We start from the raw sequence: 13,579 nt of genomic DNA, 5'->3' as shown, positions 1-13,579 counted from the left end.
CACTAGGGTAGAGGTTAATCTAAGATCACTGGCGGATCTAAGAGCACGGGTTGGGCGATAGACTGAGATGAGAGAGGAGAGGTAGGAAGGTGCAGCATTATTCAGAGCTTTGTGGATGAGGGTTATTATTTTAAACTGTATTCGAAAGGAGACTGGCAGCCAGTGCAGTGACTGGCATGAACTGGAGGCATCCGTGTAGCGTTTAGTCTGAAAGACGAGCCTGGCTGCTGCATTAAGAATCGATTGGAGAGGAGAGAGTTTGGTGAGTGGAAGACCGGTTAGTAGAGAGTTACAGTAGTCTAGTCGAGAGTGAATCAGAGCAACAGTTAGCATTTTACAGGTTTCAAATGTGAGAAACGGTCGGATTCTGGAGATGTTTCTGAGATGCATCCGGCAAGAGCGAGCAAGAGATTGAATGTGTGGCTCAAAGGAGAGGTCGGAATCCAACACAACCCCAAGACAGCGGGCCTGCTGCTTTGAGGTTATGGTGACCCCACAGACTGATATGGAGAGGTTAGGATAGGCTCTGTTAGTGGATGGTGGAAAGACAAGAAGTTCGGTCTTAGAAAGATTAAGTTTCAAGAAAAGAGAGGACATGATGTTAGAGACAGCAGAGAGACCGTCACGTGTGTTCTGGATTAAGGCAGGGGTGATGTTACGTGCTGAGGTATACAGCTGGGTGTCATCAGCATAAAGATGATATTGAAAACAAAATCTGCTGATGGTTTGTCCAATGGGTGCAGTATAGAGGGAGAAGAGGAGAGGACCTAGGACTGAGCCCTGAGGAACCCCGACAGAGAGCGGAACAGAAGAAGAGATAGATCCAGAAAAGGAGACACTGAAAGTGCGGTCAGAGAGATAGGAAGAAAACCAAGAGAGTGCAGAGTCCTTTAGGCCAATGGAGTGAAGCATCCTGAGGAGGAGCTGGTGGTCCACAGTATCGAACGCTGCGGAGAGATCCAGAAGAATGAGGAGAGAAGAGTCACCTTTGGATTTAGCAGTGAGGAGATAATTGGAGACTTTAGTAAGAGCAGTTTCAGTAGAATGCATAGGGCGGAAACCAGATTGCAGGGGGTCAAGGAGGGAGTTAGCTGAGAGATAGCGGGAAAGTCGAGAATAGACCAAGCGTTCCAGGAGTTTGGAGATGAAAGGGAGGTTAGAAACTGGTCGGTAGTTAGCAGCACTGGATGGGTCCAGGGAAGGTTTCTTTAGTAAAGGGGTAACAATAGCATGCTTGAAAGAAGAGGGAAAGACACCAGACGAGAGAGAGAGGTTGAAGATTTTAGTTAGGTGAGAAGTGACTGCTGGGGAGAGAGACTGTACCAGATGTGAGGGGATGGGGTCACTGATGCAGGTAGTGGGGCGAGCAGAGGAAAGGAGCCGGGACACTTCTTCCTCTGTGACTGGCTCAAAGGAAGAGAGTGAACAGGGTAAGGTATCAGAGAAAAGTGGAATTATGGAGTTAGTGGACTGAGAAATTATTTCCTGGCGAATGCAGTCGATTTTTATCTTTAAAGTAGGTGGCCATCTCTTCAGCCCCAAGGTCTGTGACAGGTGGCTGCACCTTTGGTGTTAGTAAGGAGTGAAGAGTATTGAAAAGCCTTTTGGGGTTGTTAGAAAGAGAAGCTATTAGATTAGTAAAATAGACCTGTTTAGCAAGATGGAGAGCAGAGTTATAGGATTTAAGCATAAATTTAAAGTGAAGAAAGTCAGAGGAAGTGCCCGATTTTCTCCACAGACGTTCGGCACTCCTGGCGCACTTACGAAGGAAACGGGTTAGTGCCGTCTGCCAAGGTTGCCTACATCTGTGTCGAAAGGCTCGAACCGATGGTGGTGCCATCTTGTCCAGGGCGCTTTTGAGAACATGATTGTAATGATTAGTGGCCAGGTTAGGACAGGAGAGAGAGGAGATGGGGGACAGCGATGGCTGCACAGTTTCTATGAGGTGGGGAACAATGATGGCACGTGGGTTCCGGTATGTGTGATAAATGGACTTATTCTGTACAGGACAAGAACCATTTACAGTAAAAGAGAGAAGGTTATGGTCTGAAAGTGGAAAGTCATTGTTAGTAAAGTCAGAGACAGAAGAGAGTCGGGCAAAGACCAAGTCAAGGATGTTTCCCTCTTGGTGGGTAGGAGAATCAGAGAGTTGTACAAGTCCCAGAGAGGTAGTAAGTGATAAAAGCTGAGAGGCTGAAGAGGAGATGGGGGTGTTCATAGGGATGTTAAAGTCTCCCATGATGAGTGTTGGGATATCACAGGAAAGAAAGTAAGGGAGCCAGGAAGCAAAGTGGTCAAGGAACTGATGGGGTGAACCAGGAGGACGGTATACTACAGCCACACGGAGAGAGAATGGACGGAAAAGTCTGAGGGTGTGAACCTCAAAAGATGGGAAAGTAAGAGAGGGGACAGGAGGAAGGACCTGGAAAGTGCACCGTGGAGAGAGGAGTATGCCGACCCCTCCTCCCTGCCTATTCTCTGGTCTGGAGGAGTGAGAGAATTGCAAACCGTCATAGCCCAGTGCAGCAAGAGATGCAGTGTCATCCTGCTGGATCCATGTTTCAGTGATAGCCAGCAAGTCAAATGACTTGGAAAGAAACAGGTCGTGAATGGACTCCAGTTTATTGCACACAGAGCGGGCATTCCAGAGGGCACATTTGAAAGGAGTTGTAAGACGGGAAGGGGAGATAGTAGAGGGGATGCATTGGATATTGATGCATTCAGAGAGGCGGCTTCTGCATGCAGAGCATCGCCACCCATGGGTCTGCTGGTTCTTATCTAGTGCTCTAGCAGAACGTCGCTAATGTTCCTTTCTTTCTTTTGAGTTTTAATTTTACGACAATGGAAAGCCGCTTGTTAGTGGCGTCTTCTGTTGGAGAGGAATAAGACCCCATGGTGAGGTTATTAAGGTTCTGCGGAAGCACTCCACCAAATTATTTCCATGCACCCCTTACCTCCTTGCAGTGTATAGAGTAAGAAACACTTGTGACTGCATTCTCTGTGCTCCCAGTTATTAATCCCATGATGCTTCAGCCTGACATTAAATGGAAAGCTAAAACTAGTACCATGCCGGCCTGCTGGGAGGACAGTGTGATTTTCCTTCTTTCTACTTCTAGTAAACTATAGGGGGAGTGGGATCAAAGTTGGTACACCAGTTTTGTGGCATACAATTCTTGAAATAGTTGCAATTAGGGACGCCTGGCCAGGTATTGCAACTATCAACCCCCCCCCCCCCCAAGTGGACGTAGAGGTGCATGAAGGGGCTATAGCTATAACCTGCGGCATGAACATCACAAGGTGATTTACCATCCTCTTATGTATACACTCAGGGAGGCGGCTCTGTCACATGCATTATACATTTGGATGAATGGTTCCTGCATTTTGGTCTGGGAATTTTACTCTAAACCTCAGTGTCAGTATAATGAAAGTGCTTCACTGTAGTCAGTGTAGTCGGCTCCACCCCCTCACAGCTGGAATATGGTGAGCCAGCTGCTATAGACCTCAGTGTCAGTATAATGAAAGTGCTTCAGTGTAGTCAGTGTAGTCAGCTCCACCCCCTCACAGCTGGAATATGGTGAGCCAGCTGCTATAGACGGCCGTGCAACAACCAAACATCTCACATTCTGAAACAGGCCCTGCAAGGGACATCAGCATTTTACAGATACTTGAATCAATTCCTAATGTAAATTGTTCTTTTCAAAGTTGTTGTTCGGCTGATTGTACGAGCAGAAATAGAAGCTGTGATGTATGGAAGGAGCGGAAGGAATTCCTGCCCAGCGATGCTTTCATCTCCCGCCTCGGCTTGTTTTGCCATTGGAGCGAGAGACGTGTGATGGATTCCATGTAGTCATCTCACGCCATGTACAAGTGCTGGAGAGTGGCCGGGCATTGCCTGCATTACTCTAAGTGAATCCAGCAAGCAGGGGACTTGGTAAACACAAGCTTGGAAGCTTTACTATGTTTCTAGTAAGCTTCTGTTGCGATGTTACAGCTTCTGTTGCGATGTTACAGCTTCTGTTGTGATGTTACAGCTTCTGTTGTGATGTTACAGCTTCTGTTGCGATGTTACAGCTTCTGTTGCGATGTTACAGCTTCTGTTGCGATGTTACAGCTTCTGTTGCGATGTTACAGCTTCTGTTGTGATGTTACAGCTTCTGTTGTGATGTTACAGCTTCTGTTGCGATGTTACAGCTTCTGTTGCGATGTTGCAGCTTCTGTCGCCTCGTTACAGCTTCTGTCGCGTCGTTGCAGCTTCTGTCGCGTCGTTGCAGCTTCTGTCGCGTCGTTGCAGCTTCTGTCGCGTCGTTGCAGCTTCTGTCGCGTCGTTGCAGCTTCTGTCGCGTCGGTGCAGCTTCTGTCGCCTCGGTGCAGCTTCTGTCGTGTATTATAATTTTTTATGTTGTAATTGTTTCTGTTCATGCCCCTCTTCTTCCTATAAGTTCCATCGTCTGTGCGTTATTCCCACGTTGCATCCACGCCAGACGTTCCCAGCCTTTGTTACAAGCGGTCGTGTCTTTTGCCATAATTCACGTTTCCGGCCCAGATTATCAGTCTCAAGATTTATATGCTGAGAAAGATTTTCTATGAAATCTTAATGCATTAACTTGGTGAATATGGGAATATGTAGTAAGGGAGGGAAGAGGTGTCTGTCATCTTTTGCAACGTGTTGGAAAGCAGCTCTCATTCTGATTCATGACAAATGATCTCTCCAGTGCCACCTATTGGTGAGGTTTGGTACACAGAAAGTGAAGCTTCTGACCATTGTCTGTTTAGCCTGGTGTCGCTGTATTGTCAGCAGCGAGCAGGAATGGCTTGTCAGGTGTGGGGTAGTCTTACTCATCCTCTTATTCTTGTCATGTCTTCCAGGATAAGCTTCCTCCCCGGTTATTTCAGGACTCCGGCCACTGAATGGAAGCCCTTGCAACCAGATACTCAGCACTTTTTAATGGATTTTCCAGTTACTATGAAGTTTTTGCTTTCTCATTTTTTTTTTTTAGATTACTCGTGCGCCTAAGCCAAAGACAATGATGGGATAGACGCCCATCACAATAGTCAGTGATGGGAAAACATTGTTGCTCCTCGGCCTGTGATCTACACCGAGAGGAGAGGCCATCACAGGCAGGATACATCACTGACACTGTCATTAGTTCTTACCACTTCTCTATAGTCCCCAGGGCTCTGGTCACACCAGACATCTCCTGCGTGTCTAAGTGGGGGCCAGTGATTTGAGTGCGGAGTGGAGGCCAGGGGAGGAAACGTTGTACACATCATACAGATCACCAACAAGAGATGTAGTACACTTACCTGTGTCTTATGGTCAGAGGATCCAGCACCGCCAGAGCCTTTGCTCTGCTACCTGCTCCTCCCTGCCCCTCCTGACATGAGTGAAGGAGGACAAGGACCTAGAGTGAAGTCAGCAGCATGTGACTGTTCACAGGGTTAATGACTGTAAGGTCCTTGAACCCTTCCATCCTGCTCATAGGGACAGGGACACAGGGTGGGAGGAAACGTTTTTTTATACTGAAGTTAATAGAAGGTATGTATAAGAGTTGTGTTTGTGTGTATATGGATGTAGCAGAGCTGTGTGTGTGTGTGTGTGTATACGGATGTAGCAGGTCTGTGTGTGTATACGGATGTAGCAGGTCTGTGTGTGTATACGGATGTAGCAGGTCTGTGTGTGTATACGGATGTAGCAGGTCTGTGTGTGTATACGGATGTAGCAGGTCTGTGTGTGTATACGGATGTAGCAGGTCTGTGTGTGTATACGGATGTAGCAGGTCTGTGTGTGTATACGGATGTAGCAGGTCTGTGTGTGTATACGGATGTAGCAGGTCTGTGTGTGTATAAGGATGTAGCAGGTCTGTGTGTGTATAAGGATGTAGCAGGGCTGTGTGTGTATAAGGATGTAGCAGGGCTGTGTGTGTATACGGATGTAGCAGGGCTGTGTGTGTATACGGATGTAGCAGGTCTGTGTGTGTAATGGATGTAGCAGGTCTGTGTGTGTATATGGATGTAGCAGGTCTGTGTGTGTATAAGGATGTAGCAGGTCTGTGTGTGTATATGGATGTAGCAGGTCTGTGTGTGTATATGGATGTAGCAGGTCTGTGTGTGTATATGGATGTAGCAGGTCTGTGTGTGTATATGGATGTAGCAGGTCTGTGTGTGTATACGGATGTAGCAGGGCTGTGTGTGTATACGGATGTAGCAGGGCTGTGTGTGTATACGGATGTAGCAGGTCTGTGTGTGTATACGGATGTAGCAGGTCTGTGTGTGTATACGGATGTAGCAGGTCTGTGTGTGTATACGGATGTAGCAGGTCTGTGTGTGTATACGGATGTAGCAGGTCTGTGTGTGTATACGGATGTAGCAGGTCTGTGTGTGTATACGGATGTAGCAGGGCTGTGTGTGTATACGGATGTAGCAGGGCTGTGTGTGTATATGGATGTAGCAGGGCTGTGTGTGTATACGGATGTAGCAGGTCTGTGTGTGTAATGGATGTAGCAGGTCTGTGTGTGTATATGGATGTAGCAGGTCTGTGTGTGTATAAGGATGTAGCAGGTCTGTGTGTGTATAAGGATGTAGCAGGTCTGTGTGTGTATATGGATGTAGCAGGTCTGTGTGTGTATATGGATGTAGCAGGTCTGTGTGTGTATACGGATGTAGCAGGTCTGTGTGTGTGTGTATATGGATGTAGCAGGTCTGTGTGTGTGTATATGGATGTAGCAGGTCTGTGTGTGTATATGGATGTAGCAGGTCTGTGTGTGTATATGGATGTAGCAGGTCTGTGTGTGTATATGGATGTAGCAGGTCTGTGTGTGTATATGGATGTAGCAGGTCTGTGTGTGTATACGGATGTAGCAGGTCTGTGTGTGTATACGGATGTAGCAGGTCTGTGTGTGTATACGGATGTAGCAGGTCTGTGTGTGTATACGGATGTAGCAGGTCTGTGTGTGTATACGGATGTAGCAGGTCTGTGTGTGTATACGGATGTAGCAGGGCTGTGTGTGTATATGGATGTAGCAGGGCTGTGTGTGTATATGGATGTAGCAGGGCTGTGTGTGTATATGGATGTAGCAGGGCTGTGTGTGTATACGGATGTAGCAGGGCTGTGTGTGTAATGGATGTAGCAGGGCTGTGTGTGTATATGGATGTAGCAGGGCTGTGTGTGTATATGGATGTAGCAGGGCTGTGTGTGTATATGGATGTAGCAGGGCTGTGTGTGTATATGGATGTAGCAGGGCTGTGTGTGTATATGGATGTAGCAGGTCTGTGTGTGTATACGGATGTAGCAGGTCTGTGTGTGTATACGGATGTAGCAGGGCTGTGTGTGTATAAGGATGTAGCAGGGCTGTGTGTGTATACGGATGTAGCAGGGCTGTGTGTGTATACGGATGTAGCAGGGCTGTGTGTGTATACGGATGTAGCAGGTCTGTGTGTGTATACGGATGTAGCAGGGCTGTGTGTGTATACGGATGTAGCAGGTCTGTGTGTGTATACGGATGTAGCAGGTCTGTGTGTGTATACGGATGTAGCAGGTCTGTGTGTGTATACGGATGTAGCAGGTCTGTGTGTGTATACGGATGTAGCAGGTCTGTGTGTGTATACGGATGTAGCAGGGCTGTGTGTGTATACGGATGTAGCAGGGCTGTGTGTGTATACGGATGTAGCAGGTCTGTGTGTGTAATGGATGTAGCAGGTCTGTGTGTGTATACGGATGTAGCAGGTCTGTGTGTGTATACGGATGTAGCAGGTCTGTGTGTGTATACGGATGTAGCAGGTCTGTGTGTGTATACGGATGTAGCAGGTCTGTGTGTGTATACGGATGTAGCAGGTCTGTGTGTGTATACGGATGTAGCAGGGCTGTGTGTGTATACGGATGTAGCAGGGCTGTGTGTGTATACGGATGTAGCAGGTCTGTGTGTGTAATGGATGTAGCAGGTCTGTGTGTGTATATGGATGTAGCAGGGCTGTGTGTGTATATGGATGTAGCAGGTCTGTGTGTGTATACGGATGTAGCAGGGCTGTGTGTGTATAAGGATGTAGCAGGGCTGTGTGTGTATACGGATGTAGCAGGGCTGTGTGTGTATACGGATGTAGCAGGTCTGTGTGTGTATACGGATGTAGCAGGTCTGTGTGTGTATACGGATGTAGCAGGGCTGTGTGTGTATACGGATGTAGCAGGTCTGTGTGTGTATACGGATGTAGCAGGTCTGTGTGTGTATACGGATGTAGCAGGTCTGTGTGTGTATACGGATGTAGCAGGTCTGTGTGTGTATACGGATGTAGCAGGGCTGTGTGTGTATACGGATGTAGCAGGGCTGTGTGTGTATACGGATGTAGCAGGGCTGTGTGTGTATACGGATGTAGCAGGTCTGTGTGTGTAATGGATGTAGCAGGTCTGTGTGTGTATACGGATGTAGCAGGTCTGTGTGTGTATACGGATGTAGCAGGTCTGTGTGTGTATACGGATGTAGCAGGTCTGTGTGTGTATACGGATGTAGCAGGTCTGTGTGTGTATACGGATGTAGCAGGTCTGTGTGTGTATACGGATGTAGCAGGGCTGTGTGTGTATACGGATGTAGCAGGGCTGTGTGTGTATACGGATGTAGCAGGTCTGTGTGTGTAATGGATGTAGCAGGTCTGTGTGTGTATATGGATGTAGCAGGGCTGTGTGTGTATATGGATGTAGCAGGTCTGTGTGTGTATAAGGATGTAGCAGGTCTGTGTGTGTATATGGATGTAGCAGGTCTGTGTGTGTATATGGATGTAGCAGGTCTGTGTGTGTATATGGATGTAGCAGGTCTGTGTGTGTATATGGATGTAGCAGGTCTGTGTGTGTGTATATGGATGTAGCAGGTCTGTGTGTGTGTATATGGATGTAGCAGGTCTGTGTGTGTATATGGATGTAGCAGGTCTGTGTGTGTATATGGATGTAGCAGGTCTGTGTGTGTATATGGATGTAGCAGGTCTGTGTGTGTATATGGATGTAGCAGGTCTGTGTGTGTATACGGATGTAGCAGGTCTGTGTGTGTATACGGATGTAGCAGGTCTGTGTGTGTATACGGATGTAGCAGGTCTGTGTGTGTATACGGATGTAGCAGGTCTGTGTGTGTATACGGATGTAGCAGGGCTGTGTGTGTATACGGATGTAGCAGGGCTGTGTGTGTATACGGATGTAGCAGGGCTGTGTGTGTATACGGATGTAGCAGGGCTGTGTGTGTATACGGATGTAGCAGGGCTGTGTGTGTATACGGATGTAGCAGGGCTGTGTGTGTATACGGATGTAGCAGGGCTGTGTGTGTATACGGATGTAGCAGGGCTGTGTGTGTATACGGATGTAGCAGGGCTGTGTGTGTATAAGGATGTAGCAGGTCTGTGTGTGTATACGGATGTAGCAGGTCTGTGTGTGTATAAGGATGTAGCAGGGCTGTGTGTGTATACGGATGTAGCAGGGCTGTGTGTGTATACGGATGTAGCAGGGCTGTGTGTGTATACGGATGTAGCAGGGCTGTGTGTGTATACGGATGTAGCAGGGCTGTGTGTGTATACGGATGTAGCAGGGCTGTGTGTGTATACGGATGTAGCAGGGCTGTGTGTGTATACGGATGTAGCAGGGCTGTGTGTGTATACGGATGTAGCAGGGCTGTGTGTGTATACGGATGTAGCAGGGCTGTGTGTGTATACGGATGTAGCAGGGCTGTGTGTGTATACGGATGTAGCAGGGCTGTGTGTGTATACGGATGTAGCAGGGCTGTGTGTGTATACGGATGTAGCAGGGCTGTGTGTGTATACGGATGTAGCAGGGCTGTGTGTGTATACGGATGTAGCAGGGCTGTGTGTGTAATGGATGTAGCAGGGCTGTGTGTGTATATGGATGTAGCAGGGCTGTGTGTGTATATGGATGTAGCAGGGCTGTGTGTGTATATGGATGTAGCAGGTCTGTGTGTGTATATGGATGTAGCAGGTCTGTGTGTGTATACGGATGTAGCAGGGCTGTGTGTGTATACGGATGTAGCAGGGCTGTGTGTGTATACGGATGTAGCAGGGCTGTGTGTGTATACGGATGTAGCAGGGCTGTGTGTGTATACGGATGTAGCAGGTCTGTGTGTGTATACGGATGTAGCAGGTCTGTGTGTGTATACGGATGTAGCAGGTCTGTGTGTGTATACGGATGTAGCAGGTCTGTGTGTGTATACGGATGTAGCAGGGCTGTGTGTGTATACGGATGTAGCAGGGCTGTGTGTGTATACGGATGTAGCAGGGCTGTGTGTGTATAAGGATGTAGCAGGGCTGTGTGTGTATATGGATGTAGCAGGGCTGTGTGTGTGTGGATAGCCGCAGCAGGGCTGTGTGCGGATGGATGTAGCGGGGCTGTGTGCGTGCGGATGGATGTAGCGGGGCTGTGTGCGTGCGGATGGATGTAGCGGGGCTGTGTGCGTGCGGATGGATGTAGCGGGGCTGTGTGTGTGTGTATATGCAGCAATGCTGTACTTGAATGTGTGTTGTGAGACCACCAGGTAACTTTTTTTGTTTTAACTAAAATATATGTGGTTCATCTTATGGAAAAGTATGGTAATTACAACCTGAGCATTGAAGATAAATATTTCAGCATCTGTTTGGGATGCCAGAGGCGCGTTGCCCGAGCCTGGGATTCGCTTGTTGCAGTCACGGCGCTCGCTGCACAATTACAGGTTATAGAGAAATGGATCATTTTTGAAGAGAAAAAAGCCGGTGTATTTTATGGAAACTTTGCATGAAACCTCATTGTGCATTTGGATAGATGATGAAACCGTGAAGCTGCTATTGGTGAGGTGCAGTGCACCCAGCGACCTGCAGGGGGCGCTGCCTCCTCTTCTCTTCCCCTGTGTCCGCTTCGCCATTCCCGGCAGCACAGACCTCTCAGTCCTGGTTGAATAGCGAATAAATGTTCCTGAAATGTAATTGTAAGTCCCGTCCCGCTTTCGTCCTTCGCTGCTCTTTGTGCCGTTATTGTTTTCCGTTACCTTGGAGCACGGCGCTGATTAAATATCCAAAATGAATCGGAATATTTGCTGTGCGCAGCGAGGACGATGCTTTGCATGCAGCCATTGTCTGCTAATATCGGCAGGATGAGCGCAGTCATGTACGTATATGATCTGCAGATATCCAATATCCTCCAGGTGAGACGGGACTAATACCTGTCAGCCGAGGGGCGATGGTTTGATACCTGTCACCCGAGGGGCGACGGGCTGATACCTGTCACCCGGGGTGGCGACGGGCTGATACCTGTCACCCGAGGGGCGACGGTCTGATACCACAGTTACTAACCACATACAAAGTTATGATTGGACATCTCTCCAAGGACAATACCTACAATAACAGGGTCTACAGAGAAAACAGAGAACAGCAGTGTGAGGTTGTGACCCCTGTGCATTTGGAAAAGCTACAATACTGGAATAGAAATCCATATCTCACAGTCCTGCTGCTACTGCAAACAAACACACAGGTCTGATTACACATCTCTCCAGGGACACTACTTTGTACTGGCTGCAGAGAGCACAGAGCACAGCAGTGCGAGGTCTGATTACACATCTCTCCAGGGACACTACTTTGTACTGGCTGCTGGGAGAACAGAGAACAGCAGGGAGAGGTCTGATTACACACATATCTGGGGACAATACACTGCACTGGCTGCAGGGAGCACAGCAGATCACTTGGAGAAGCTACAATCCTGGAACAATCCAGGGACAATACATAGCACTGTCTGCAGATCTTAACAGAGAGAGTTCGTATGAAGCTCTCCTACAAGTCCTGTGACAATAGGAGTCTCTCCTCATCAGTGCGGTGTGTGGGCTGTGTAGGCAGAAGCTGCGGGGCTCCTCCACTCTGCCGCTATTCCTGCCTGATCTGCAGGGGACGTCACTTTCCGCCTCATTTATTCTTGGTATAATAAATCCTCAGCCGCCGGATCGCTTTGTGGCTGATGGATGCGTTTTGAGGAAAATATCTTACGTCTTCCAGAATCTCTTCTCCCGCTTTCCGCAGTCCAGATTCTTTTCATGTTTTCCTGACAACTTTCCAGACTTTCCGAGCTTCTTGCAATATAATGGATAAATATGTTACAAGCTGAAATTAAATAGGGGTCGTATTGTTATCCAAAAATCATTTCTGGTTTGCATTGGGCTCCGAGTGCTCATATGCTGCCTGCAGTGTAAAGTATAGGGGCTCTTATTGTAGCCGCTATAACCATTGTACATGAGACCAGCTCTCCTGTAGGTCATATGTATGGACAAATCTCAAAACCAGTTTTGGACCCAATAGTGAGACCCCCCTACAATCACACCTTTTCTCTCCAGTAGTCACTGTAGATTTTAATGGGCGTTTTAAATTGGTTACCAATCCATCAGACTCCCATGATCATCTGATGAATCCATTCATGGTGCTTCCATATTCACTTCTTGTGATTCCCAGAGACAGTGTAACAGCCTGTGAAGCTACATCACGGAGGGACTACCCCCAGTAGACCCTCAGATTGCAACCATGGGTGACATGTGGTACAACTAGGATATTATTAGAAGTCTGAAAATTATCATTAATCTAGAAAGTATATGTGGCCTTGTATACAGCAGTAAGGACACTAACCGAGAAGAGAGAGATTGGATAATGGGGGGTGAATTATGTGCTGTGTGACAATATAACTGTCTCATAGATTGTAAGCTCTTGAGAGCAGGGCCCTGACTCCTCTTGCTTCATCTGACCGTGATAGAAATGTTTATAATTATTAATGGCTGCAGCTTTAACCTCTTCATGCTCTGCGCCGTACATGCTCACAGGGTGAGCCCTCGTCATACAGAGGTGAGGTTTGCTGCATATTGCAGAATACACCCATCTTTGGTGCCGCCATCTTTGTTGTGATTGTCGCTCCTTGGATAATCATCGGGAGCGGCAATCGTTTGCCATGACAGCCTCGGGTCTTCATCAGAACCAAGGCTGCCTGGTTTCTGCACTTTCGTTACAATGCGCCAGTGGCTCATTGTAATGAATACTGTGTAAAAATGCCATATACTGCAATACATTAGTATTGCAGTTTATGGTAGGAATGATTTTTAGTACCCTAGAGGGTCTAAAAAATAGTAAAAAAGAAAGTTTAAAAAAGAAATAAAATTCAAGTAACCCCTAGAACTGATATAAAGCGTAATAAACAGTAAAAATCACAAACCCGTTAGGTCTCGCTGCGTCTCAAAAGGTCTGATCTATCAAAATATAAAAACGGTTATTGCCGGCGGTGAACCCCATAGCGGAAAATAGCGGCCAAATGTCCAAAACGCCACTTTTACACCATTTTACATCACATACACAATGTAATAAAAAGTGATCAAAATAGCAGCAATGAAAACGTCAGCTCATCCTGCAAAAAATGACCCCTCACACGGCTCCGTACACCAAAGTTATTAGCGTCAGAAGATGGCGAAAGTTATGATTTTTTTCCTCTACACATCCGTTTAATTTTTGAAAATGTATTAAAATGCAATAAAACCGGTATAAATTTGGTATCACCGCAATTGTAGCGAACCAAAGAATAAAGTAGACAAATCACTTG

General features: G+C 47.3%; 1 protein-coding gene across 4 annotated transcripts in view; it reads left to right on the top strand.

The window, feature by feature from the left end:
- RAD18 (RAD18 E3 ubiquitin protein ligase) overlaps window positions 1-13,579 on the top strand; it is a 284,707-nt gene that overhangs the window by 51,026 nt on the left and 220,102 nt on the right. The gene's annotated exons all lie outside the window — the stretch shown is intronic.

The sequence above is a fragment of the Engystomops pustulosus genome, chromosome 10 (assembly GCF_040894005.1).
Source record: "Engystomops pustulosus chromosome 10, aEngPut4.maternal, whole genome shotgun sequence".
NCBI classification, from domain to species: domain Eukaryota; kingdom Metazoa; phylum Chordata; class Amphibia; order Anura; family Leptodactylidae; genus Engystomops; species Engystomops pustulosus.
Note: the sequence above shows the minus strand (reverse complement) of the source record. Positions and strands in the feature narration are given on the sequence as shown.